Source organism: Cynocephalus volans, chromosome 3, assembly GCF_027409185.1.
Source record: "Cynocephalus volans isolate mCynVol1 chromosome 3, mCynVol1.pri, whole genome shotgun sequence".
NCBI lineage: Eukaryota > Metazoa > Chordata > Mammalia > Dermoptera > Cynocephalidae > Cynocephalus > Cynocephalus volans.
The window spans coordinates 3,991,500-4,003,626 of NC_084462.1; the positions used below are offsets into that span (position 1 = coordinate 3,991,500).

Here is a 12,127-nt window from a genome sequence, read left to right on the forward strand (position 1 = left end):
CTATAACTCAGCCTCTGCAGAAGGGGAAGCAGAGTTGGTTGCTGTCATTGATTCAGGCTGAATCCACAGTCAGGACCTTCTCTAGACTGGCGGGCAGGGAGTGAAGCAGTTTCTCTCAGAAGTCCTGTCCCATGAAGACATAGAGCATTGGGTTGAGGCAGCTGTTGAAGGATGCCAGGGAACTTGTCATGGCTGCCACAATTAGAAATTCTTTGTTTGTTCTACCTGGGAGTTATCTGATTCTGATTATGCTTATGAGGGCCACTTACTAATACGGAAAGCAGCAGGGAAAAAAGGCAGCAACCACGAAAGAGAGAACGTTTAAGGGTCAGCTGGATTTAATGAGGCCTTGCCTGTGGATCTTGGTGGCAATGAGCCCATAGCAGATGGCAACGATGGACATGGGTGCACTGAAGCCAATAATGAACCGGATGCTGCCTCTGAGTGTCAACATGGTGATGGCCACCTTCATCTTCTCTACAGGGTCTGTGGTCCAGGGTGAGAAATTAAAAGTGCAGTACGTCTTCCCCTTTATGTCAGTCGCTGTAGTCACACGAATGATAACTGGCAAGGTCAGGAGCAGAGCAAGAATCCAGGGTCCAAGGATCAATCTCTTGGTCAAACGTATGGTGTGGTAGTTCTGGACCCAGACTGGATGCCGGACACAAATACAGCGGTCCAGGGCGATGAGAGCAATCAAGAAAACACTTCCAAAAAGGTTTATGTCTACTATAGTAAAAATGAACTTGCACATGAACCAACCAAAAGGCCAGTGTCTTTCCATGGCCTTCGAGACCATGAAGAATGGCAAAGTGGAGGTGAAGCAGAAGTCGGCTATGGCCAGGTTCAGATAACTGATGGTGGTGACCGTGCGTGTCATCTGGAAGCCGGCCACCCAGATCACAAGCCCATTGCCCAGGACACCAAGGACAAAGGTGATTGCAAATACCAAATATGAGAAGACATCCAGGACAACATAAGCAGCAGATGCAGTGTGAGCTCCTCCAGATGCATTCATGGAGAGAGAGGAATTGGTGTCCATTCTGTCCACTCCTGAAATAGTTCACCAATGGCCATTTCTTAGTTATGAACTTCCATGCAGTTTTCCCATGCCCTCATGCCTACACCCACCAGTTTTCCCACTCACAGACTTCCTCATCTTCCCCTGGAGTTCCCACTCTTGGCAGAACATCGTCATCACTGTCCCTTTCACCTACATACACCTATAAATTGGCAACATGTTATCATACCTGTTGGGCAAGATTGCATCTTACAAGATGCTTCCAATATTGCTAACATGCAAGCCACCTACCAGGTAGATTACTTGGCCAAAGAAGATAGGGTTCTTGCCCCCAGGACAAAAATATTGGGCAAAAGGTGTGTAAAGAAAGCAGGCACTCAAATAAAAATTGCACACAAGTGTTCATAGTAGCACTCTTCACAACAGCCAGAAAGTGGAAACAACCCAAATGTCCAGTAACAGATGAATGGATAAACAAAATGTGGTATATGCATACAATGGGATATAATTTAGCCACAAAAAGAAATGAAGCACTGACATATGCTACACAATGAATTAATCTGAAAACATTATGCTAAATGAAAGAAGCCAGACACAAAAGGCCACATATTGTGATTCCACTTATTTGAAATATTCAGAATAGGCAAATTTACAGAGACAGAAAACAGAATGGTTGTTGCCAGGGGCTGAGAGAAAAAGGAAACGAGAAATTGTTGCTTAATGGGTATGGATTTTCTGTTTTGGGTGAGGAAATAATTCTGGAACTAGATAGTGGTTATCGTTGAGAAACATTGTAAATGTACTTAATGCCACTAAATTGTACACTTAAAATGGTTAACATGGTAAATTTTATGTTCTGTGTTCTTTACCACAACTTTAGAAAAGTAAAAGAGAAAAAAAGATGTATGAACATCAAAAAATTGGTGGGAGACAGCTTCAGTGACAGAGTCAGACAGACATAAGCTAAGACCTTCTCCCATCCATGACTCTCTGCATGAGAACCAGAAGATATGCAACTTCTGCATCCCACACTCTACTCCCCCTTTATTTTAGGGGTCATGAAAACTCCCTTTCCTCTGCCATTGTGAGAGGCAAGACATAATATTTGGTTAGTTTTAAAAAATAGGTCAGATGGATCAGTGACCGATAACAGATTATGTGTAATTAATAAGTAAATTTTGTGGATTTTGTGCTAGAGGATGTCAGAACAGGAGACCCCAATTCTATTCTTGTTTTTATGATTACCTTGTCTGGGTAAATGGTATCCTTTTCTTCTTTCACTGGATGGGCTCGGTACTCTTGGGGATAAAGAAGGAGATCCGTATACGTATGTGTGGGTACAAGATTTCAGTAGATTAGGTATGCAAAGTACATGCAAAGTTCTGTCTCTTGCCACGAACTTTCCTTGTCTAATTCTTGTAGCAAACTTCCTCAAATGGTGGCTGTGAGGATAAAATGTGTCAGTACCACAAAGCATGAGCCAGTGACTGATACACAGTATGTACTGAATACTGGTATGGTTTTGTTTTGATTTTTTTTAATTGTACCCATTTTGTAAATGAGAAAACTCAGATTTCAAGCGGTTAGGTAAATTGCTTGAAGTTGTCTGAGCGCTCAGGTTATCAGATCCCAGCAGAAGTCTCTGCTTCTGTACTGTCTTTACAGATGAGCTGTCTAACAAAATAGCCACTCACCACATCTGGCTTTTAAGCATTTGAAATGTGGCTAGTCCAATTTGAGATGGGCTGTAAGATTAAAATACTCATCAGATTTCAGTGACTTAGTATGATGAAATTATGTGAAATATCTCATTAGTAATATTTATATTGATGAAGTGTTGAAATAACAATTTGGCTATGTAAGATTAAGTAAAATATTTATTTTAATTTAATTTCTCTTGTTTCTTCTTACTTTTGTAAACTGCCTACTTGACAATTTAAAATTATATATATGGCTCACATTTCTATTGAACCTCAATGCTCTACAGTCTCTGAAACAACTTGGAGTTATCTCTCCTCCCTCAACCCCCCATCTAACAACTGAGACACTTTGAGGAATGTTTGTTTTCAAGAATCTTTGAGGAAACCATTTGAAAAGATTGCTGCAATGAATAAGAAAGATTCTGCAATGACACGATGGACATGCCAGGGAGGAAAAGCTGTGCAACTATGACTCCACCAGTGTTGCAGGAAAAGAATTTGTAATTTGCTGAACACAAACTATGGTGGCTGCCATTTTTTGAGCCCCTTCTATACAGCAATTGCTGTACCCAGTTTTTGCCGCTGATGATGCCTAAATAAGCTTGACATTGACTAAACATCATCATCACTGTGTGACTGAAGAAGAAACTCGAGCTTTAAGAGGGAAAGTGACCCATCCTATGTTTGCAATTCTGGAGAGAACAGAGCTGAATTCTGCTGACAGGTCCCATGCAACATCCAGGACCAGTCTCTTCATGTGGAGACTCAGTACTGCTCTGAGAGGCCACTGCTTCCCTGTTACGTTCCTTTTCCCATGACCCATAATAATCCCTGGAGCCCTTCTGCTGTCTAGAGAAAGCTCCAAACCTCCCCTCCCAGCCCACTCACAGCTGATGCCCTTGCTTCATGCTCCACCATACCCACCTTCATGCCTTCTTCTGCCTTCACCTCTGTGACCAGAAAACAAGTACCCCTGCCCAAGACCTGCCCTCTACTGGTCCTCTAAATGCCACCTCTCTCATTTTCTAAAGAGCTTTCCTTCTTCATTCACCCCCTCTTTCTCCTGCAGCATCAGCATTTTCTCTTTATTTCGTCATTCCTATCAACATCCAAATATGCTTTAGAACCTCCTTAAAATAAAAATATTCTTCAACTCTACCTCCTTTTTTAGTTCCCAACCAATTCCTTGACTCTCCTTCACTCCGAAACATCTTGAAAGAGCTGTGAGTTTGCTGTATTCACGTCTTCACCTTGTATTTCTCTATCACTCACTCCAAAGAGACTTGTGTTCCCACCAACCTACTGAATGTGCCCTTGTCAGGCTCCTCAGCTCCCAGGGATACATATCTCACCTGGAATTTCAACCAGCTGTGGTCCTTGCTCTGAGAAGTTCTAAGTCCTCGTCTTCTGAAGAGAGTGACTCTGGCTTTAATGGTCTCAGCACAAGATACAGCAAGAGACAGGGGGAGACATAAGGAAACTGAAGGCATTGGGAAAGAGGAAATAGGAAACCAGGGCTCCTTGCAATTCTTGCTGGCCCCAAGAATACACCAATATGCTACTTGTTTTAACAGCAATTGGGGACTGGGCTGTGCCCTTTCAGAAACTCAAGTACCTGTTTTTCTCAGACTTAATCCTCTGTGGGATTCAGAGTCTCAATCCTCTCCACATCAAGGCTCAAGGAATCCGAGTGTCCAGGCGCATTCCCTTGCAGTAATCCAACTAAAAAAAGGGGTAAGTACTGAGGTAGGAAGAATCAATGGTAAGCAATGAAAGGGAGAAATGAAGAGGAGAGAGACAAGAATCAGAAACACAGAGAGAGGAGGAGGCAGAGAAGTTGAGATAGTTGCACGAGACACAGCATTCCCCACCCCATCCCACCACTGCCTAGATTAATCCCATAATCCTCTGCTACTGTAAAAGCTCATATGTAGGCTTTTAGCCCAAAGAAATGGTGGTTTTTCTAAAATTTTAAGTATCATCCAAGAGTATAAGAGTTATATGGAAAAATATGGAAAGACATACAGACACAGATGTAAGAACAGTCATTCTCAAAACATTATTCACAAGGCCTTGTTTCCATTAGGATTTTTTGTAGCAAGTCTGTCGGTACCTCTTTTCCAATGGCATATACTCACCCTGTGTCTCAGTGTCCCATTTTGTAAATTCTTGTAATATGTCAATCTTTTTCATATCTGTTATGGTGATCTGTGATCACCATCTTTGATATTGCTATTGTGATTGTTTTGTGTGCCACAAACCCCACCATATAAGACAACAAACTTAATTGATAAATATTGTGTGTGTTCTTATTGCTTCGCCAACCGGCCATTCCTCCATCTCTCTCTCTCTCTCTCTCCCCAGGCATCCCTCTTCCCTGAGACATGTTAACATTGAAATGATGCCAATTAATAACCCTACGATGGCTTCTAAGTGTTCAAGTGAAAGGAAGAGTCACACATTTTTTACCTTATCAAAAGCTAGAAATGATTAAGTTTAAGGAGGAAGGCATATTGAAAGCTGTAACAGGCTAAAGGCTTGGACTTTTGTGCCAGTTATCCAAGTTATGAATGCAAAGAAAGGTTCTTCAAGAAAATCAGAAGTGCTGCTCTAGTGAACACACAGATGCAAAAGTAAAGCAGCCTTATTGCTGATATGAAGAAAGTTTTAGTGTTCTGGATGAAAGACCAAAGCCGCCTCAACATTCCCTTTAGCCAAAGCCTAATCCAGAGCAAGGCTCTTACTCTCTTCAATTCTATGAAGACTGAGAGAGGTGAGGATTCTGCAGAAGAAAAGTTGTAAGGTGGAAGAGCTTAGCTCATTAGCTTTAAGGAAAGAAGTTATCTCCATAACATAGAAGTGCAAGGTGAAGCAGCAAGTGTTGATGTGGAAGTTGCAGCAAGAAGATCTAGCTAAGATAAACAACAGATATTCAACATAGATGAAACAGTCTTATATTGGAAGAAGATTCTATTTAGGACTTTCATAGCTAGAGAAGAGATATCAGTGACCAGCTTCAAAGCTTCAAAGGACAGGGTGACTCTCTTGTTAGAGGCTAATGCAACTGGTGACTTCAAGTAAAAGGCAATGCTCACTTACTATTCTAAAAATCCTAGGCCCTTTAGAAGTTATGCCAAATCTGGGCTGGCCCGTGGCTCACTTGGGAGAATGTGGTGCTAATAACACCCAGGCCATGGGGTCAGATCCCTATATAGGGATGGCCATTTAGCTCACTTGGGAGATCGTGGTGCTGACAACACCAAGTCAAGGGTTAAGATCCCCTTACTGGTCATCTTTAAAAAAAGAAAAAGTTATGCTAAATCCATTCTGCCTGTATGCTGTGAATAGAACAACAAACCTTGATGACAGCACACCTGTTTACAACATGGTTTACTGATTTTTTTAAGGGAATATAATATAATATAATATAATATAATATAATATAATATAATATAATATAATATAATATAATATAATATATATATAATATAGATTACTTTTTAAAATTTTTTTAAGTCAAAAAAAGTTTTTATTGTACATGTTTATGGGGAGCAATTTGTTGTTTCAATACATGCATATATTGTATAATGATCCAATCTGAATAATTAGCATGTCCATCACCTAAACATTTATCATTTCTCTGTGGTTAGAACTTTCAGGACCCTTTCTTCTGGCTATCTTGAAATACACAATACAACATTATTAGTCACCCTAGAGCACCAGAATTCATTTTTCCTAACTAACTTTGTAACTTTGTACTGGTCTACCAACTTTTCCCCACTCCCTTTCCCTGCCTCTGGTAACCACTATTCTATTCTCTATTTCTCTTTTTTTCTCTCTCTCTTTTAAATTTATTTTTCTTAATTGACCTATAATGATAATCATGCATATTTATGGAGTACCATGTGTATTTGGGTACATTCATACTGTGTGCAATGATGATATCAGGGCACTTAGTATATCACCTCAAACATTTGTCACCTCTTTGTGTTGGGAACATTCAACATCATCTTGATAAGCTATTCAAAGACATACAGCACTTTGCTGTTGGCTGTAGTCTCTCTATATTGCTATATAACACTACAATTCATTCTTCCATCTCTCTATAATTTTGTATCCACTAACCACCTTCTCCCATCCCTCCCTTCCCCTTTCCCCACCAGACTCTACTAACCAGTATTCTATTCTCTACTTCTATGAAATTAACTGTTTCAGCTTCTGCATGTAAGTGAGAACATGTGGTATTTCTCTTTCTGTGGCTGGCTTATTTCACTTAACATAATTTCTCCAAGCTCATCCATGTTGCTGCAAATGGCAGAATTCCATTTTTTTTTTTTTATGGCTAAGTAGTATTTCATTGTGCGTATGTACATTTTCTTTATCCAGTCATCCATTGAATGACAGTTAGATTGTTTACAACTCTTGGCTAGTATGAATAGAGCCACGATAAACATGGGAATGCAGGTATCCCTTAGACTTATTAATTTTCATTTCTTCAGATATATACCCAGTAGTGGGATTGCTGGATTATATGGCAGGTCTATCTGTAGTTGTTTGAGAAGTCTCTATACTGTTTTCCATAATGGCTGTACTAATTTACATTCCCACCAACAGTATATAAGAATTCTGTGTTTTCCACATCCTCACCAGCATTTGTTATTTTCTGTCTTTTTGGTAATAGCCATTCTAATTAGATTCAGATGATATTTCACTGTGGTTTTGATTTGCATTTTGCAATGATTAGTAATATTGAGCATTTTTTCATATTCCTGTTGCCCATTTTTATGTCTTCTTTTGAAAAATATCTATTCAGTTCCTTTGCCAATTTTTAATTGTTTTTTATGTTGTTGTTGTTGTTTTTACTATTGAGTTGTTTGAGTTCTTTGTATACCTTGTATATTCTGGATATTAACCTTTCATCAGATGCATAATTTGCAAATATTTTCTCCCATTCTGCAAGTTGTCTTTTTGCTGCAAGTTGTCTTTTTGCTCTGATTGTTCCTTTTGCTGTGCAGAAGATTTTTCATTTGATATAATCCCTTTTGTTAATTTTTGCTTGTGTTCCCTGTGCTTCAGAAGAATTATTCATAAAATCTTTGCCCAGTCCTATGTCCTGAAGTCTTTTCCTTATGTTTTCTTCTATAAGTTTTATAGCTTTAGGCTTACGTTTAAGTCTTTAACCTATCTTGAGTTGATTTTGGTAAAATGATGAGAGATAGGGGTCAGTTTCATTCTTCTGCATATGAAAGAAATTTCCCAGCACCATTTATTGAAGAGACTGTCATTTTCCAAATGTGTGTTCTTAGTACCTTTGTCAAAAATCTATTGACTGTAGGTACATAGATTTATTTCTGAATTCTCTATTCTGTCCATTGGTCTATGTGTCTGTTTTTGTTCCAGTACCATGCTGTTTTGATTACTATAGCTTCATAGTAAGCTTTGCATTCAGGGAGTGTGATACCCCCACTTTGTTCTTTTTGCTCATGATTGGTTTGGCTATTTGGGTTCTCTTTTTTTATATAAATTTTTCAATTGTTTTTTTCTACTTCTGTAAAGTATGTTATTGGTAGTTTAATGGGGATTGCATTGAATCTGTAGATCGCTCTGGGTAATATGGTCACTTTGATGATATTGATTTTTTTAATCCATGAGCCTGGGATGTTGTTCCCTTTTTGTGTGTCCTTGTAAGTATCTTTAATAAGAGTTTTATAGTTTTCACTATAGAGATATTTCACCTCCTTGGTTAAATTTATCCTTATGTATTTTATTTTATTTTTATTGCTTTTGTAAATGGGATTGCTTTCTTGATTTCTTTTTCTACAAGTTTGTTGTTGGTGTATAGAAATGCTACTGATTTTGTATGTTGATTGTGTATCTTGCCATTTTATTCAATTTGTTTATCAAGTCTAGGAGTTTTTTTGTAGAGTCTTTAGGTTTCTCTCTATATAAAACCATGTCATCTGCAAACAGGAACAACTTGACTACTCCCTTCCCATTTGAATGCCCTTTATTTATTTCTCTTGCCTAATTGCTCTGGCTAGGACTTCCAGTACTATGTTGAATAGAAGTGGTGAGAGTGGGCATCTTTGTCTTGTTCCAGTTCTTAGAAGGATAGCTTTCAGCTTTTCCCCATTCAGTATAATGTTAGTTGTGGGTTTATCATATAGTGTATTGTATTAAGATACTTCCCTTTTATACCTAATTTGTTGAGAGTCTTTATCATGAAAGAATGTTGAATTTATCAAATGCTTTTTCTGTGTCTATCAAGATGATCATATGTTTTTTTTTTTTCTTTCATTCTGCTGATGTGATGTATCACATTTATTGATTTGCATATGTTGAACTATTCTGCTCTCTGGGACAAATCCTACTTGATCATGGTGCATAATCTTTTTGATGTGGTGTTGGATTTGGTTTCTATTATTTCATTGATTTTTGCATCTGTGTTCATTAGGGATATGAGCCTGTAGTTTTCTTTTGTTGTTGTTGTGTTCTTGTGTGGTTTTGGTAACAGGGTAATGTTGGCCTTGTAGTATGAGTTTGAAAGAATTCCATCCACTTCAATTTTTTGAAATAGTTCAAGAGGTATTTGTATTAGTTCTTCTTTAAATGTTTTGTAGAATTCAGCAGAAAAGCCATCTAGTCCTTGACTTTTCTTTGTTAGGAGACTGTTTATTACTCATTTAATCTCATTACTTGTTATTGGTCTATTTAGGATTTCTATTTCTTCTTGGTTCAGTCTTGGTAGTTCATATGTGTCCAGGAACTTATCCATTTATTTTAGGTTTTTATATTTATTGGCATACAGTTGTTCATGGTAGTCTCTGATGATCCTTTGTGTTTTGGTAGTATGCGTTATAATGTCTCCTTTTCACTTCTGATTTTATTTATTTGCGTATTTTCTGTTTATTTCTTGTTTAGTCTCACTAATGGTTTGTTGATTTTATTTACATTTTCAAAGAAACAACTTTTCATTCGATTGATCCTTTGTATTGTATTTTTAGTCTCAATTTAATTTATTTCTGCTCTGAGTTTTATTATTTTTCTTCTGCTTATTTTGCATTTAATTTGTTCTTGCCTTTCTACTTCCTTGAAGTGCATTGTTAGGCTGTTTATTTGAAATCTTTCTCTGTGTGTGCGTGCGTGCGTACGTGCGTGCGTGCGTGTGTGTGTGTGTGTGTGTGTGTGTGTGTGCATGTTCAGGTAGGCATTTATTGCTATAATCTTTCCTCTTAACACTGCCTTGGCTGTATTGTAGGTTTTGGTATGTTGTGTTTCTGTCTTCATTAGTTTCAAGAAATTTTTTGTTTTCCTTCTTAATCTCTTCTTTGACCCATTTGTCATTCAAGAGCATGTTGTTTAATTTCCATATATTTGTATAGTTTTTCAAGTTCCTCTTGTTACTGAGTTATGGTTTTATTCCATTACAGTCCAAAAAAATACTTGATATGATTTTGATTTTTTTTTGAGCTGTTGAGACTTATTCATGGCCTAACATACAGTCAATCCTGGAGAATGTTCCATGTGCTGATGAAAAGAATGTGTATTCTGCAGCTGTTGGATGAAATACTGTATGTCTGTTAGGTCCATCTGGTCTATTGTGCCATTTAAATAGACTTTTCCTTGTTGATTTTCTATCTCAGGGATCTGTTCAATGCTGAAAGTAGGGCATTAAAGTCCCCAACTGTTATTGTGTTGGAGTCTGTCTCTCCCTTTAGGTCTGATAATGTTTGCTTCATATATTTGGATGCTCTGGTGTTGGGTGCATATATATTTATAATTGTTAGATTCTCTTGCTGTATTGATCCCTTTATCACTTTAGTCTCAATTTCATTTATTTCTAAGTGAAATATATATAGTGTCCTTCTTTGTTTCTTAGTACAGATTTTGATTTAAAGTCTATTTTATCTGATATAAGTGTAGCTACTTCTGCTCACTTTTGTTTTCGATTTGTATGAAATATCTTTTTCCATCCCTTCACATTCAATCTATGTATGTCTTTGTAGCTAAGTTGTGTTTCTTGTAGGCAGCATATGAATGGGTCATTTTTAAAAAAAATCTATTCATCCACTGTATGTCTTTTAATTGCAGCATTCAGTCCATTTACATTCAAGGTTCTTATTGATATGAGAGGTCTTACTCCTGTCATTTTTTTAATTGTTTTCTGATTCCTTCACTTCTTTCTTCCTCTCTTATTGTTTATCCTTGCAGTCTGCTGGTTTTCTGTACTGATGAAGTTTGGTTCCTTTCTCTTTCTAATTTGTGTACCTACTTTACCAGTAAGAGTTATATTTTCTGTTGTTTTCATGATGGCTGTTGTAGTTTTTTCTCTTCTAGATGTAGGACTCCCCTGTCCATTTCTTGTAAGGTCAGTCTGGTGGTTATGAATTCCCTTAATTTTTGCTTGTCTGAGAAAGATTTTATTTCCCTTTATTTCTGAAAGATAGCTTTTCTGGGTATAATCTTGGTTGGCAGTTTTTTCTTTCAGTACTTTGAATATATCATCCTATTCTCTTGGCCTGTAGGATTTTTGCTGAGAAGTCTGATGTTAGTCTAATGAAGATTCCCTTATAAGTGACTTGACATTTTTCTTTTGGTGTTTTTAGAATTCTTTCCTTGTCTTTAACTTTAAAAAGTTAGACTACAATGTGTCTTGGAGATGAACAATTTGGGTTGAATCTATTTGGGTACCTTTGAGCTTCCTGGATTTGGATGTATTTCATTGTGTTTATATGTATATATACCACATTTTCTTTTTTTTTTTATCTTTTTTTAATTGAAACATGGTTGACTGTACATACCTATGAGGTACAGAGTTGAAAATCAATATTTGTGTGCAATATGTGATGCTCAAATGAAGATAATTAGTATTTTCAACATTATACACCATAATTGCTTTTCATAGTCCTTTACCATTTCCTCCCTTACCCCCCTCCCCCTCCCCCTTGCCCATCTCTGGTAACCTCAGTTCTGTTTTCTCCTTTTGAAAGTGCAGCATATTATTGTGATTGCTGTATCTTTCTTTCTTTTAGCTCCCAATTATGAGTGAGGATATGCAATATTTCTCTTTCTGTGCCTGACATAATTTTCTCTAAGTTTATCCATGTTTCTGCAAATGGCATTATTCCATTCTTTTTCATGGAAAAAAATATTCCATTGTATAAATACACCACATTTTCCTTATCCAGTCATCTGATGATGGACATTTATGTTGGTTCGAGCTTTTGGCTATTGAAAATACAGCTGCAATAAGCATAGGAATACATATATACCCAGTACTGGAATTGCTGAATCACGGGGTAGTTCTATCTACAGTGTTTTGAGAAATCTCTATATTGTCTTCTATAATGGCTGTACTAATTCACATTCCCACCAACAATGGAAAAGAGTTCCCCTCCCCCTGCAC

General features: G+C 37.4%; 1 pseudogene; it reads right to left on the reverse strand.

Annotated features, from left to right (window-relative positions):
• On the reverse strand, positions 1-1,042 carry LOC134373785 (fMet-Leu-Phe receptor-like; annotated as a pseudogene).
• Between the last annotated feature and the right edge of the window lie 11,085 nt (positions 1,043-12,127).